At 41.0% G+C, this 13,276-nt stretch overlaps 1 protein-coding gene across 1 annotated transcript in view; it reads right to left on the reverse strand.

The window, feature by feature from the left end:
* cntnap5 (contactin associated protein family member 5) overlaps positions 1-13,276 on the reverse strand; it is a 482,960-nt gene that overhangs the window by 237,610 nt on the left and 232,074 nt on the right. The window lies entirely within an intron of this gene.

Here is a 13,276-nt window from a genome sequence, read left to right on the forward strand (position 1 = left end):
TTAGACAATCTAATCTAATAGAATATCATTTTTGAGTTTTGAAAATGACCGTTTAGGGTCATAAATTCTTCTGGTAACTGTAGTTCAAAAAGTAACTTACTGATAATGTATATGATTATGTTTGCTGAGCCTATATGGGACAGTTGCTGGTTAAGGACATGAAATATGGCAATGGCCATATCCCAGAAATCTTTTAATTTGCCAGACTTCTCAACGATTTCACAGATGTGATTTGTGGCACTGAAGCATCAGTTAAAAACCCATGAAGTCTTCTTTGAAACAGCTAATATTACAGCTGAACTCACCTGAATTAAAAACCAAAGCCCTCTCTGCCTGTGAAATAGGATAAGAAGTTTCTAGCCTCCAGAGGAAAAGCTGAATATCAGATGTGTCTAGCAACTAAAAACTCTGCATTTGGCATTTGAGAACTCCATTGAGTCCAATGCTTCCAGTCTGATTAACGATTCCTTTAACAGGTACTGAAATCTACTCCAAAGGGGCTTCTGCTGCTTTTATTACAATCTGAACTTCCTAAATGCAGGCAATTAAAGGGAGATATTTAACATTTTCTTGGTAGATATTGTCCTGACCCTCATCCATTCAGACAAGTCTTCTGCTGCTATCTTTTTCCAAGAATGACAAGGCAAACCAGGGAATTATCTGTTATAACAAGCAGATAGTTGTAGGAACTATCAAAGCAGAAATAAATTATTTAGTCAAAATCATTAGAAGAGAGACATAGTTTATTCAGAACAGGTATTCATGTGTAATCTCATAACCATAAACCAATAATTGGTAGGTGATAATGGAGAAATATGGTAAAAAGAATACCAAAGCACAGAATTCTGGGAAATGTAGGTTGGAAAGCCAAGGAATCCTATGGCAGAGAATTCAAAAGGCCGTGCCCTAAACTACATTTCCGAGTATTCTGCTCAGCATCAGAAAGCCCAAATAGGGAAAAGATTTGTCCCTGCTAGCAGCAGCTAGAGTTCCACACATTGTTGAATCTGCAAAGAGGAGGATTGACTGATACTTCAGTACTAGTAAATAAATTCATGCTGGGCTGGGAAGAAATTCCCACATTGAAGTTCTCTTGGCTAAAGACATTCAATGAGATAGCAGTTGTGGCTTTTAAAAAATATATTTTTGTCAAAACTTTAAAAATCCCAAAAATCAGTAAATGTATGAATATTTCTGAAACTTGGGGGGGAATGATCCCCTGTCATCTTGTGTCATTATACAGAAAACTCAAGGAGCTAGCTCTTGCAGGTTTTTTTTAAAAAAAATTATTTGTAAAACATTGAAAATTCCCCAAAAAACATGGATGAGTGAAATGTTCTGAAACTTGATGGGCTAATAGTGGTAAATGTGTTCAATAATAGCAATTTCATGTCAATAGCTCAAACAATGAGAAACAAAGCAGCCCCTGTAGTTTCCCTACTGGCACAATTATTTAACAAAAAGTAAGGAAAAAGTAGTTAATTTGTTATAATTATGATTCAGACCCCGTTCCATTTAGAAAACACTTTAGAGATGATTTTCCCCATTCTCTAATTTCATAATTGGTATTGAAACATTTTTTCATTGATCACACAGGCCTAATAAATACAATTTTTCCTCTTTCAATACTTTATGAGCCTCTTCTTGCTTATGAATTGACAGCATGAGTTGCAAGCGATAAAAAGTACAGACAAAAGCATGTATCAAAACTGCTGGCCCTCCACATTTGCAGTTTTGACTTTTAGGGACTGGATTATTCGTGGATTTGATTAAAAATGTTCTCTCTTGAAATATCTAGGTCCCCAGTGCAATGCTATGGTTGACTTCTGTGGGAAACCAATAATAGAATCTTGAGGACTCTTTAGGAATCTTCTGGTGGAATTGCGCAAGAAAACCTAGAAATTCTTAAAAAGGTGTTCTCTCTAGTAAAAAATAAGATTTTCACTTTTGTCAGGATCCTGTGCTCCTAATCCTAGAAAATGTGGATTGTTGATGGTATGCAAATGTTTCATCAGTCTAGAATCATAGAATCATAGAATAGTAGAGTTGGAAGAGACCTCATGGGCCATCCAGTCCAACCCCCTGCCAAGAAGCAGGAAATCGCATTCAAAGCACCCCCGACAGATGGCCATCCAGCCTCAGCTTAAAAGCCTCCAAAGAAGGAGCCTTCACCACTGCCCGGGGGAAAGAGTTCCACTGCCGAACAGCTCTCACAGTGAGGAAGTTCTTCCTGATGTTCAGGTGGAATCTCCTTTCCTGTAGTTTGAAGCCATTGTTTCGTGTCCTAGTCTGCAGGGCAGCAGAAAACAAGCTTGCTCCCTCCTCCCTATGACTTCCCCTCATATATTTGTACATGGCTATCACGTCTCCTCTCAGCCTTCTCTTCTGCAGGCTAAACATGCCCAGCTCTTTAAGCTGCTCCTCATAGGGCTTGTTCTCCAGACCCTTGATCATTTTACTGCCCTCCTCTGGACATCTTCCAGCTTGTCAACATCTCCCTTCACCTGCGGTGCCCAGAATTGGATACAGTATTCCAGGTGTGGACTGACCAAGGCAGAATAGAGGGGTAGCATGACTTCCCTGGATCTAGATACAAAATCTGTCAAAAAAAAAAACTCAAGGTCAAGTCAGCCAAGATTTCATTCTGACTGTGAGAAACTTATTCAGTAATCATTTTCTTCCTTTCTTTGAACACTTCCTGAACAAAAGGGTTCAAGAGTTGGTGAACAAATCAAGAGGGCCTTTGCAAATGAAAACAAGAACTTGGAAAATGTATCATGTTAGACTGAATGTCCTTGAATTCCATAGCCAGAATAAGTACTTGCTCAAAAAAGTAATACTAAACATTTTTTTCTCCCACTATAGTGGAGAGGACAAATAGAGATTAACATTGCTGTTCTTAGGATGTTCTGAATATATTGGCATTTTTATACAATATTAAGGTAAATTTTTTTGAGTTGGTGTGGGAAAGGTGGTCACCGGAGAGCCAAGATATTCATAGTGGAATGCCTTTTACTGAAAACTTACTTCCCTGCACCAAAAAGTATCAGATAACAAAAAGAAAAGTGCTCAGTAGAGTGAAATTTCATCCACTTGAGAGACTTGGAATATCATATACTTGGCTAAGCAATTCTGAATTTTCTTTATCTGAGTCTCCTAAGCTTTTAGGTCACTGGCCAAGAGTGCAACAAAAGATTTTACAGTCTTTACGCTCACAGTAACTGAGCATTATCACTTCATTACCTGGTCCAGTAGCTGAGGCGTGACTGCAAAGGACAGCAGCAGCCACTTTTAAAAATCATCAATCATTCTACTAAGAAATGAATGGGAGAAAACAGAAAAGGGAATAATAGACAAAACATAATATAGATCACTGGATATTTCCCTCTTTTGAGCAGTAAAGAAAGCAGACTTGAATCTAGTCTTTCAAATTCACCTTGGTGGAAGAGAACAAGACAAGACAGCTGAAAAGAGTGGATTTGCAGAAGCACAAATTTGACACTTTGTGCCAAATCAGTAGAGCAAGAAAAGCTAGTTGGACCAGCTATGGGAAAATGGGGTTATATTCTTTTCTTTTTTTAAAAGTATTTTTTCCAAAACTCCTGATCATAGGTGCAATAAGCTTAGTTTCTCCATACTTCACAATCTCTGAGGATGCTGCCATAGATGTGGGCGAAACATCAGGAGAGAATACTTCTGGAACATGGCCATACAGCCCGGAAAACATACAACAACCCTGAAAGATAAATTCTAATAATACAGTATACAATAATATTAAAGAATTCAAACAAAAACATGATAAAACTTTTTTGGGGGAAAATTCAATGCTACATGAAAAAAGCAGAGTAATAACTATAAGCATTCTATATTCTGAATATATAAAAAAGAAATTATGATAAAAACATAATTATGAAAAATTATCATAAATACATGGATCATTCTTTTATAGTTTTAAGGGCTTCACACCCTAAATCTTTTTTTTTTTTTTTTGCAATTCTCTGTGGGGTGAGAGGCTTCATTTTTGTCTGAGTGTACTAGGATAAAGAGTTTAATTACAATAGACTCTGAGTACTTCACACTAATGGCACATATAGCCAGAGCTTAGGCTCAAGCAGCCTTCTTCATCCAACCCACATCTTATAACATATTGTTTACAGTGAGAGAGAAATGCAGAATCATAGAATATTATGATTGAGGGGTACCACAAGGACCATCTGCCATACAGGGAAATTCAACTATAGCACTTCTGAACGATCTCCTTTCAGACTCTCTTTAAAGACTCTTACAGGAAAAAAAGTTCCTCCAAATATATACTTGGTAACCTTTTTCTTGGAATTTGGATCCATTGACTTGTGTTCTAGTCTCTGGAGCACTAGAAAGCAAGCTTGCTCCACCATCTACATGGCATCCCTTCAGATATTGAAAAATGGCTATCACGTCAATCTTCTCTTCTTTGTGCTAAACATATTCAACTCACTTCATAAGAGTTTATTTCTATATTTTTGATCATCCTAGCTGCTGGTCAATATTCCTCTTGAACTGGGGAAACCAGAACTAGACATAGTATGCCAGATGAGATCTGGACAACCTACTTGCTACTTCCCTTGGGATTGCTACTTCCTGTGGACACTCTTTACTTATTGATCAGGTCTAGAATTAGCCACTTAACTTATGTTAAGTTTATGGCAGCATTATATCAGATTTCCCATTCAAATCTAATTATATACACACACCCCTGGTGGCATAGCAGGTTAAACCGCTGAGCTGTTGAACTTGCTGATCGAAAGGTTGACAGTTCGAATCCGGGGAGCGGGATGAGCTCCTGCTGTTAGGCCCAATTTCTATCAATTTAGCAGTTCAAAAACATGCAAATATGAGTAGATTAATAGGTACCGCTCCGGCGAGAAAGTTATGGTGCTCCATGCAGTCATGCTGGCCACATGACCTTGGAGGTATCTTTGGCCAACACCAGCTCTTCGGCTTAAAAATGGAGATTAGCATCAATCCCCAGAGTTGGACATAACTAGACTTAATGTCAAGGGGAAACCTTTACCTTTACCTAGCCCCAAAAAGCTGTTTGGATTGTGACCATTAAGGACTGGTCAATAAATGCAACAGAGAATGAGGTGGGAGGGTTGATTGGACCACTACAAGTTACAAGTGGAAGGCATATTTTTCATCAAGTTAAGTAATCCCTATTAATGTGAGGACAATTTTAATCTGAAAAGTGCAAAATACCAACTGTACATGTATTGAAATAGTATCAGCCATAATGGTAGCAGAACTAATTTCTCTCTTTGGTAGTTATCTATTTGCAGATGCACACACATACATACATCCCAAGGGGAAAAAAAATAAAACAAAACATGATTCTCTGTTATACTGGAATCACCATTTCAACTATATCACAGCATTGCCACCTCCTTTTCAAACTCATTCTTTTAAGTGTTTTTCCAGATATATGACTGTTTAAAGCTTGCTAAAAAGTAGTCACTCAGTGGTCCAAGGTGTTCTGAAAATGATATATTTTCAGAAACCGTAAGCATGCTTCTTCCTTAACTATCCTAGTGAAAATTCATCGATAAACCCATATTTTATTTTCTACTCTGCAAAGCATACTGGAGCAACCTCAAAACATAGCTTATTATGTTTAGGTGTGTATGTTTCCAAATTGATTGAGGATTTTTTTTTAAAAAAAAGGTTTTTTAAAGGCTTATCTTCATGCTTCTAGCTTTCCCCCCTCCCACAGACTAAACCCACTGTACATTTGACTGCCTTTTGATAATTATAAGGTTATGAAGATCAAAGATACTCAATAGTTCTTTAATAATGAGATTAACATCTAAGAAAGACTGATGGGAATTCAAAGCATTTGACTGAAGTAATGTGTTTAGAATTCAGAGAAAGAGAATGAATTATTAGCTTACATTCACCTGTCACTGGCAATTTTCTCCATTCTTTTGATGCTATCATTTTTGGTTTATTTCCCAAGATAGTCCATTTTGCTGCCACTGTGACCCCAGCTATTCTGAACTGTCACTCCCACACTCTGCACAGCCTTCTGATGTCAAAGCCTCAAGTTCACTTGAGAGATGAATGCACACCTCGCCATGAAGAAAAAATGAAAAGTCCCTCTCATCTTGCTACTCAACCACTATCAGCCCTTAAAAATTCATGCCAGGCATGCAGATGAGACTTTCTTTCCATTCTTTTCAATCCTATTTCCTTTAAGTTAGAGCAAATCCAGGTCTCAAAAATCCTGTGATGTCTGGAGAAGATATTTCAGGACACCTGAATCTATGCAGGAAAGGCTGCTGCAAATATAAGGGCAGCAAATTCATTGGGTGCATACACCATAGAATTAATGCAGTTTGAAACCACTTTAACTGCCATGGCTCAATGCTACGAAATCATGGGAGACAAAGTTCTACAATGTCTTTAGACTTCTCTGTAGTTTTACCAAACTATATCTCACAGGATTCCATAGCATTGAGCCATGGCAGTTTAAGTGGTGTCTACTGAAGTGGTGTCTACAGTAGATGTACCATCTTCCTTTTTTAAAACAGTTGGCCGTCTACATTTACAGGTTTGGGATTTGCAGGTGAGATTCCGTGATCAAATCAAGCCATAGCCTTGGACACTGGGGAGCGGGGGGGGGGGGGGGGGGACACTAGCAATCCCCATAGTTGCTGCCAATCATTTCCCAAGGACCCGGCCTGCTGTGTGAATGTGTATGCACCAGCTTTGGGCTTTAGGGGAGGTAGAACAACAGCAATCTCCTTTGCCAACAAGTTACTTTTTAAAAGATATATAATAAGTTGTGCAGAGGCTGCCATCAAAACAGAGAGGGCAAATGTCACGTAGCATCTGGAAAATACAAATTCTCTATAATAGAAATCTTCTCTATAAATTCCAAAACCCGTTGTTCTGGCCACTAAAGCAGAAGAACAACAGCCAGGAGCTGCTGAACTTAATTCCTTCACCATCCTTATACCCTGTTCCAATTCATCAGAAACAGTACCAATTAATCCTCTCTTGTTCCACTTTTTCAGTATCATTTTAAAAACACCCCAGTTTTTTTGTCTCCCAGTCTTCCCTTTGCCCTTCACGTACTTCAGTTACTGGAAATTGAGTTCAAAGTACAAAAAGTAGTTTGTGCTCAATTGCCTTCCCAAGAGGGAGAGAAGAATATTTTTGTGTTGTTGAAGGCTTTCATAGCCAGAATCACTGGGTTGCTCTGAGTTTTGGGCTGTATGGTCCTTGGACATTCCATATATATATGCACACACACACACAAACACACACACACCACTTGACTCATTTCCAACAGATCTCTGAACAACCCTCTGAGAATACTTGCCACAGGTGAAACGTCAGGAGAGAATGCTACTGGAATATGGCCATACAGCCCAAAAAATTCACAGCAACCCAATTATCTTTTCCTTTCCAGTAAGTCAGGCAAAGACAAACTGCTTCATCCTATCATAGGCTGTATGTTGTTCCTCATTAATATAATTTGGAGCATTTTGACTCTACTCGATTGTTGCTTGGACACGTCTTCCAGCTTTTGTCTGTGAAATGTTGGAGGGTATGTATGTATCCCTTTTCCTTGTGTGCATGTCTTTAGGTTGTATATTCCCATGGGAAAATGTTGGAAGGGGTGGTTGAAAAAGTGGGAAAATGACGTGGAAAAGGGGTAGCTGGAAAAGTAGGACAGACTGGGGTGGGAAGGGGTAACTAGGGAAGGGGGGATGATTAGGGTTTAAAAGGGGGGCCGGAAAAGTGGGAAAGACCCCAATCTACAGTGTACGGGGGGATTGGGAAAACCTGTGGAAATTGGGGTGGAAAAAAGGGGCATCTGAAAAAGATTGGGATGGGAAAGGGAAAATTGCAAAAGAGCAAGACTGGGGTGCAAAAGGGAAGCTGGGGAGATCAAAAGATTGGAGTGGGAAGGGGGAAAGTGGAGAAATGGGAAAGACTGAGGTGGGAAAGTGGGAAAGGCCCGGGCTGCGGCGCAGGCGGGAGAGCAAGCCAGCTGCAACCAGCTGCAACGAATCACTCTGACCAGGAGGTCATGAGTTCGAGGCCCGCTCGGAGCCTGTTTGTCTTGTCTTTGTTCTATGTTAAAAGGCATTGAATGTTTGCCTATATGTGTAATGTGATCCACCCTGAGCCCCTTCAGGGTGAGAAGGGCGGAATATAAATGCTGTAAATAAATAAATAAAATAAATAAAGACTGGGTGAGAAAGAGGGGCTGGGAAAGTGGAAAACTGTGGTGAAAAGGGGGCAAGACTGAAATGGGAAAAAGAGCCTGGAACCTGGGAAATATTGGGATGGAAAGGGAGCTGGAAAAGTGGGAGAGAGAAGCTGGGCATGGTAAAGACTGGGGTGGGAAGGGAGAACCAAGAAAAAGGGAAGACTGGGGTGGTAAATGGGTGCTGGAAAAGGAGGTAAAAACTGAGGTGGGAAGAGAGGAAGGGGGAAGGATTGAGGAGAGGAAGTTGTGTGCCAAGAGAGAGAGGAGAAGAAGAAGGAAAGGAGAGAGAGCTCCGATAGAGAAGAGAAAGGTGCCTCTCCTCCACTCTCCCACAACAACCCAGCTTGGTTGCTGCAAGAGAGGAGTGGAAGTTGCTCTGCCTCTACTCCAATCTCCCACAGCAACCCAGCTGGGTCAGTGCTGAGAGAAGAGGAGAGGAAGACTCCTCTGCTCTCCCAGCTGGGTTGCTGAGCGGAGAGGTGAAAGTCATCAGAGGGCCTTCACCCTGTCTCGATGTCATGCCCTTCCATCAGCTGTACTCGAGGGCCAATACTGGAAGACCCCCTACCCAGAAAGACTCCCCCATGACTTGTATCAAATAGAAACAACTGAGCATGTGTTCCTGCAATGCCTGTTCTAAGGGACATTCGATCCAGACTCCTACCTTTGGTATATAACTACCAAGGCCTTTCAGGACAATTTCACACCACCCTGTTGCTCTCAGCTACCAACCCAGTTATAACCTACAATGCTGCCAAGTTTTGTGTAGCAGCACTTAAAATCTGCTGAGTGATGACTGGATCCAACAGTTAATAGCCTAACTACAAGCTAACTGAAGTATAAATCAGTATTTCCCACCTCTAGACTTGTGCCCTGAATGCTCCTGCCACTCCATCAATCTCTCCCCCTCTCCATCCCTATTTAGTCTCTTCCCTTCTCTAAATAGTTTTGTTCTTTAGCCTACAACATACCTTTGTTTTTTAGTCTTTTAGATTTTAATGTACAATCCTTCCATTAAACTGTACCCCACTTATGTTGGTTTATGACCATAATAAAGATTTTGAGGTGAAGTTCCTGGCGGGAAAGTGTGGGGCTGAAAGATGGGCTTCTTTCAGCCCTACGCCTTCCTGCCAGGACCCTCATTTGAGTATAAGCTGAGGGCGGCTTTTTCAGCTCTAAAAAAGCTGGAAAACTTGGCTTATAGTTGAGTATATATGGTATAATGAAAACTAAGTCTGCTTCCCTGTGGCTTCTCCAGGGATTTCTAACTTATAGGATCAGCAGCATTGTTTCAGCAGTTCTGGGCCCAGAAGCCCAGGCAGGTGAGATTTCAGCCTATACCAGTTTCTGATAGTCCATTCAACTAATAACATTGCAGATCATGCAATTAAGTACAATTTCACTACATTTCTATTACAGTTTTTGCAGGGCAAACAATACCAACTTTGGTTGCCTTCTCTACTATACTGAACCAGATATCATTATCAGCACCTTAGATAATTACTATTCAGGCATTCTTTTCTCTATGTGAATAGAAGTAGATAGGGAGATGTGATCCAATCTTTCCAACACCATTCACTCATTCCTCAAGTTACCAAGGAAGATTTGAAAAGCATCTGTATCTGTATACAAAGGATTATAGTTATATAATTCCATGTGATTTGAAGGTGTGCTTTATCAGGTTTTCAATCCTTAAGGAACTCCACCATCCCATTTAGCAAAATGCAGTTACGATTACTTATTTATTTATTTTTACAACCAAAGGATGAAGGTTGAAAAATAAGGAGGGCAGACAGGGCTGGCCCTAGGTAATTTTCAAGTGTAAGCAGACAGAATTTTTCTCTCCCCCCCCCCCAAACTAATCACTGAAAAATAAAAGCGCTGGATAAGCAAAAATGTTGGATAATAAGGCGGGATTCAGGAAAAGCCTATTAAACATCAAATTACATTATGATTTTACAAATTAAGCACCAAAGCATCATGTTTAACAACAAATCAACAGAAAAAGCAGTTCAATACATGGTAATGTTATGTAGGAATTACTATATTTGTGAATTTAGTACCAAACATTGAACTGGGATATAGGGCAGTGTGGACTCAGATAACCCAGTTCAAAGCAGATATTGTGGGTTATTCTACTTTGATATTCTGGGTTATATGGCTGTGTGGAAGAGCCCTGAAGGTCCTTCCACACAGCCATATAACCCAGAATATCAAGGCAGATAATCAACAAGTATGTTTCAGTCTACTTGGAATACATGAAGCGTTTTTAAGAACCGGTCCAAGAGTCCAGAAGAGCCTTGACTCCTCATATTACCATCATTCCACTTTCTTTGCTAGTTAACTTGAACCCAGTATGCTTTATTATGCCAATTGTTTGCCTTAGATCAGGCATGAGGCAAACTTCGGCCCTCCGGGTGTTTTGGACACTCTCATAATTCCTAACAGCCTACCATGCCTGTCATAGATAGTTGAGCAAATAGTTTTCATGGTTGCCCCTCGCTGTTAGGAATTGTGGGAGTTGAAGTCCGAAACAACCAGAGGGCAGAAGTTTTCCTATGCCTGCTGTAATGTAAACAAATGCAACTTGACAGCACTTTTAACTGCCATGACTCAATGCTATAAAATCCTGGGAGTTTCAGAAAGTCTACTGGCCGGTGAATCCCTCCCTCAAGCCCAGGTATCTGAAGCAACCAATCAGGAGGCCGCACCTCAGCCACCCCCGGGAGCACTCGGAGAGTTCCTTCAACCCCCTCCCGAACCCCCTGCCCGCCCCAGGTTTCGGCTTACGGCGCTGATGAGTCGGGCGAGGACTTGGGGCTGCTGCAGGAAGCACCACAGGTCGAAGGGGCTGCCTGCCTTGGCCGCTCCATAGGTGCCCCCGTCGCCCTGGCCCCCACTTTCCATGCCGCTGCCCTCCATTCCTCGCCAGCACTGGGGGCAAGCTGCAGCCGCCACGCCTGAATTTGAGTGGCCTCCTCCTTAAGCCACGCCCCCAGGGAGGAGACTTCAACTCCCAACAGCCTCACTGCTTTGGCTGATGCTCAGGGTTGGTGGGAACTGGAGTCCAAAACACCTGGGTCATTACCGAAACTTGGGAAGCACTTGAAGGAAGTGACTCTGCGCCTCTGCTTTAAAGTGATGGCCATGGAGGCAGGAAGGCCACGCCTGGGCGGAGGTGCCTCAACGGCACCCCTTAGGTGTCCCCTAGAGGATGGTGCCTTCAGCAACTGCATACTTCGCCTAATGGTTGAACCACCCCTGAGGGCAGAGTCCTGTTAATCATCCCCTTAGTCAAAGACCACTCAAATAGATCTAAAGAATATTGACTATAGGCGAGGGGTAGCAACTGTGCAGATTTGAGGGTGACTCTTATTTCTACATTGGATGGATGTTTCTACATTGACTACTTAGGTCAGTGTAGAAATGGATCACCTACAAGGTGGTCAAGTGCCACACGGAGCTGATCTGGGTTAACTAGGGCAAGGTCACTTTAGTAAGGCCTTACTCCAAGCTTAATCCATGTTGGGGGAAAGTAGGAATCTTGACACAGAGAAGATATTGCAACTTATTTAAAATTCTCATTACTACATTAAAAGTTTCCATGAGCAATAATTGAACTCTCTTTTTCCAAGTTGGTCTGGGGATTCTAGAGGTGCCGTGAGCCGCAAAAACATTTTAGCAGTGGCACATGTAGTTCAAAAGCCATGCTTTTTCCAATTCTGCTTTAGATGAACTTCACTATCTTGAAGATAGCATCAAATGAGGCAGTAAACCAGCAAGCTTTAGGTCAACCACATATAATAGCCAATGTTACTCTGTTTCGGCAATTGTAATACTAACAAATGGACTATGACGGTAACTTTTCATGGGTCACTGTGCCTATTTTCTTTAACTTGTCACAATACCATCCAACATTTCCTAATGTACTTGAACAGTGGTGTATCAGTGGCTTTCCAGTGCCAACTTAATGGGGTAGCCAGATAAGGAGCCTCAGGTTACATAGGCCAAATCATGTCTTGAGAAAGATGGAAAGAACTGTGGAAAGATAAACAGTAACAAGAAAACTTTTGGACTAAAATATACAGTTGTCTTTGGTGAACTGAAAATTAGAAAGGAACTATCTAATTTTAATCCAATGTACATGGTGTGTTTCACTCTGAGAAATTCCCATTTCTTTTTATAATATGTTTTTTTTTCTTTTATAAAAGAATTTGGATGGGAGAAAATATTAGGTCAAATATGACCTAATGAAATGTCCACACATTTTTAAGAGATGTAATTGCTTATATAAATGTTCTCTCTACAGCTTGGAAACAATTCTTAACTATAGTTATCCCGGATCCCACTGCTAGCATTGGATTTGACGATTTTTAGTCTAAAGAAGTATTTTGAGCTATGGTCCTAGCCATAGAGATAGTACAGTAACCGAGTGTAAAAAGGTAAAGGTAAAGGTTTCTCCTGACATTAAGTCCAGTCATGACCGACTCTGGGGGTTGGTGCTCATCTCCACTTCTAAGCCGAAGAGCTGGCGTTGTCCATAGACATCTCCAAGGTCATGTGGCCGGCATGACTGCATGGAGCGCCGTTACCTTCCCGCCGGAGTGGTACCTATTGATCTACTCACATTGGCATATTTTCGAACTGCTAGGTTGGCAGGAGCTGGAGCTAACAGCGGCCGCTCACGCCGCTCCCGGGGTTTGAACCTGGGACCTTTCGGTGTACAATCCTACAATTAATGTATGTTAAAATTTTGGAACAGAAACAAAAATCCCCACAAAGGAAAAACATAAGTTTATCTGCCCTGAAACCTCATGCATTGCTGAGGAGAAAGCACAATCAATATAAGGGTAGGATTAAATGTTTCAATAGATTTTACCACTCATTTTAAGTGTTCCATTTTATACATTGTGATATATATGACTTTGCATATAATAGGCTATTTTAGTCCTACTTATACACTTCCCCTTGAAATTTTTTGCTAAACTAATCCCCAATTCCTCCCCCATACCTACAAGA

Source organism: Anolis carolinensis, chromosome 1 (genome assembly GCF_035594765.1).
Source record: "Anolis carolinensis isolate JA03-04 chromosome 1, rAnoCar3.1.pri, whole genome shotgun sequence".
Classification (NCBI taxonomy): Eukaryota; Metazoa; Chordata; class Lepidosauria; order Squamata; family Dactyloidae; genus Anolis; species Anolis carolinensis.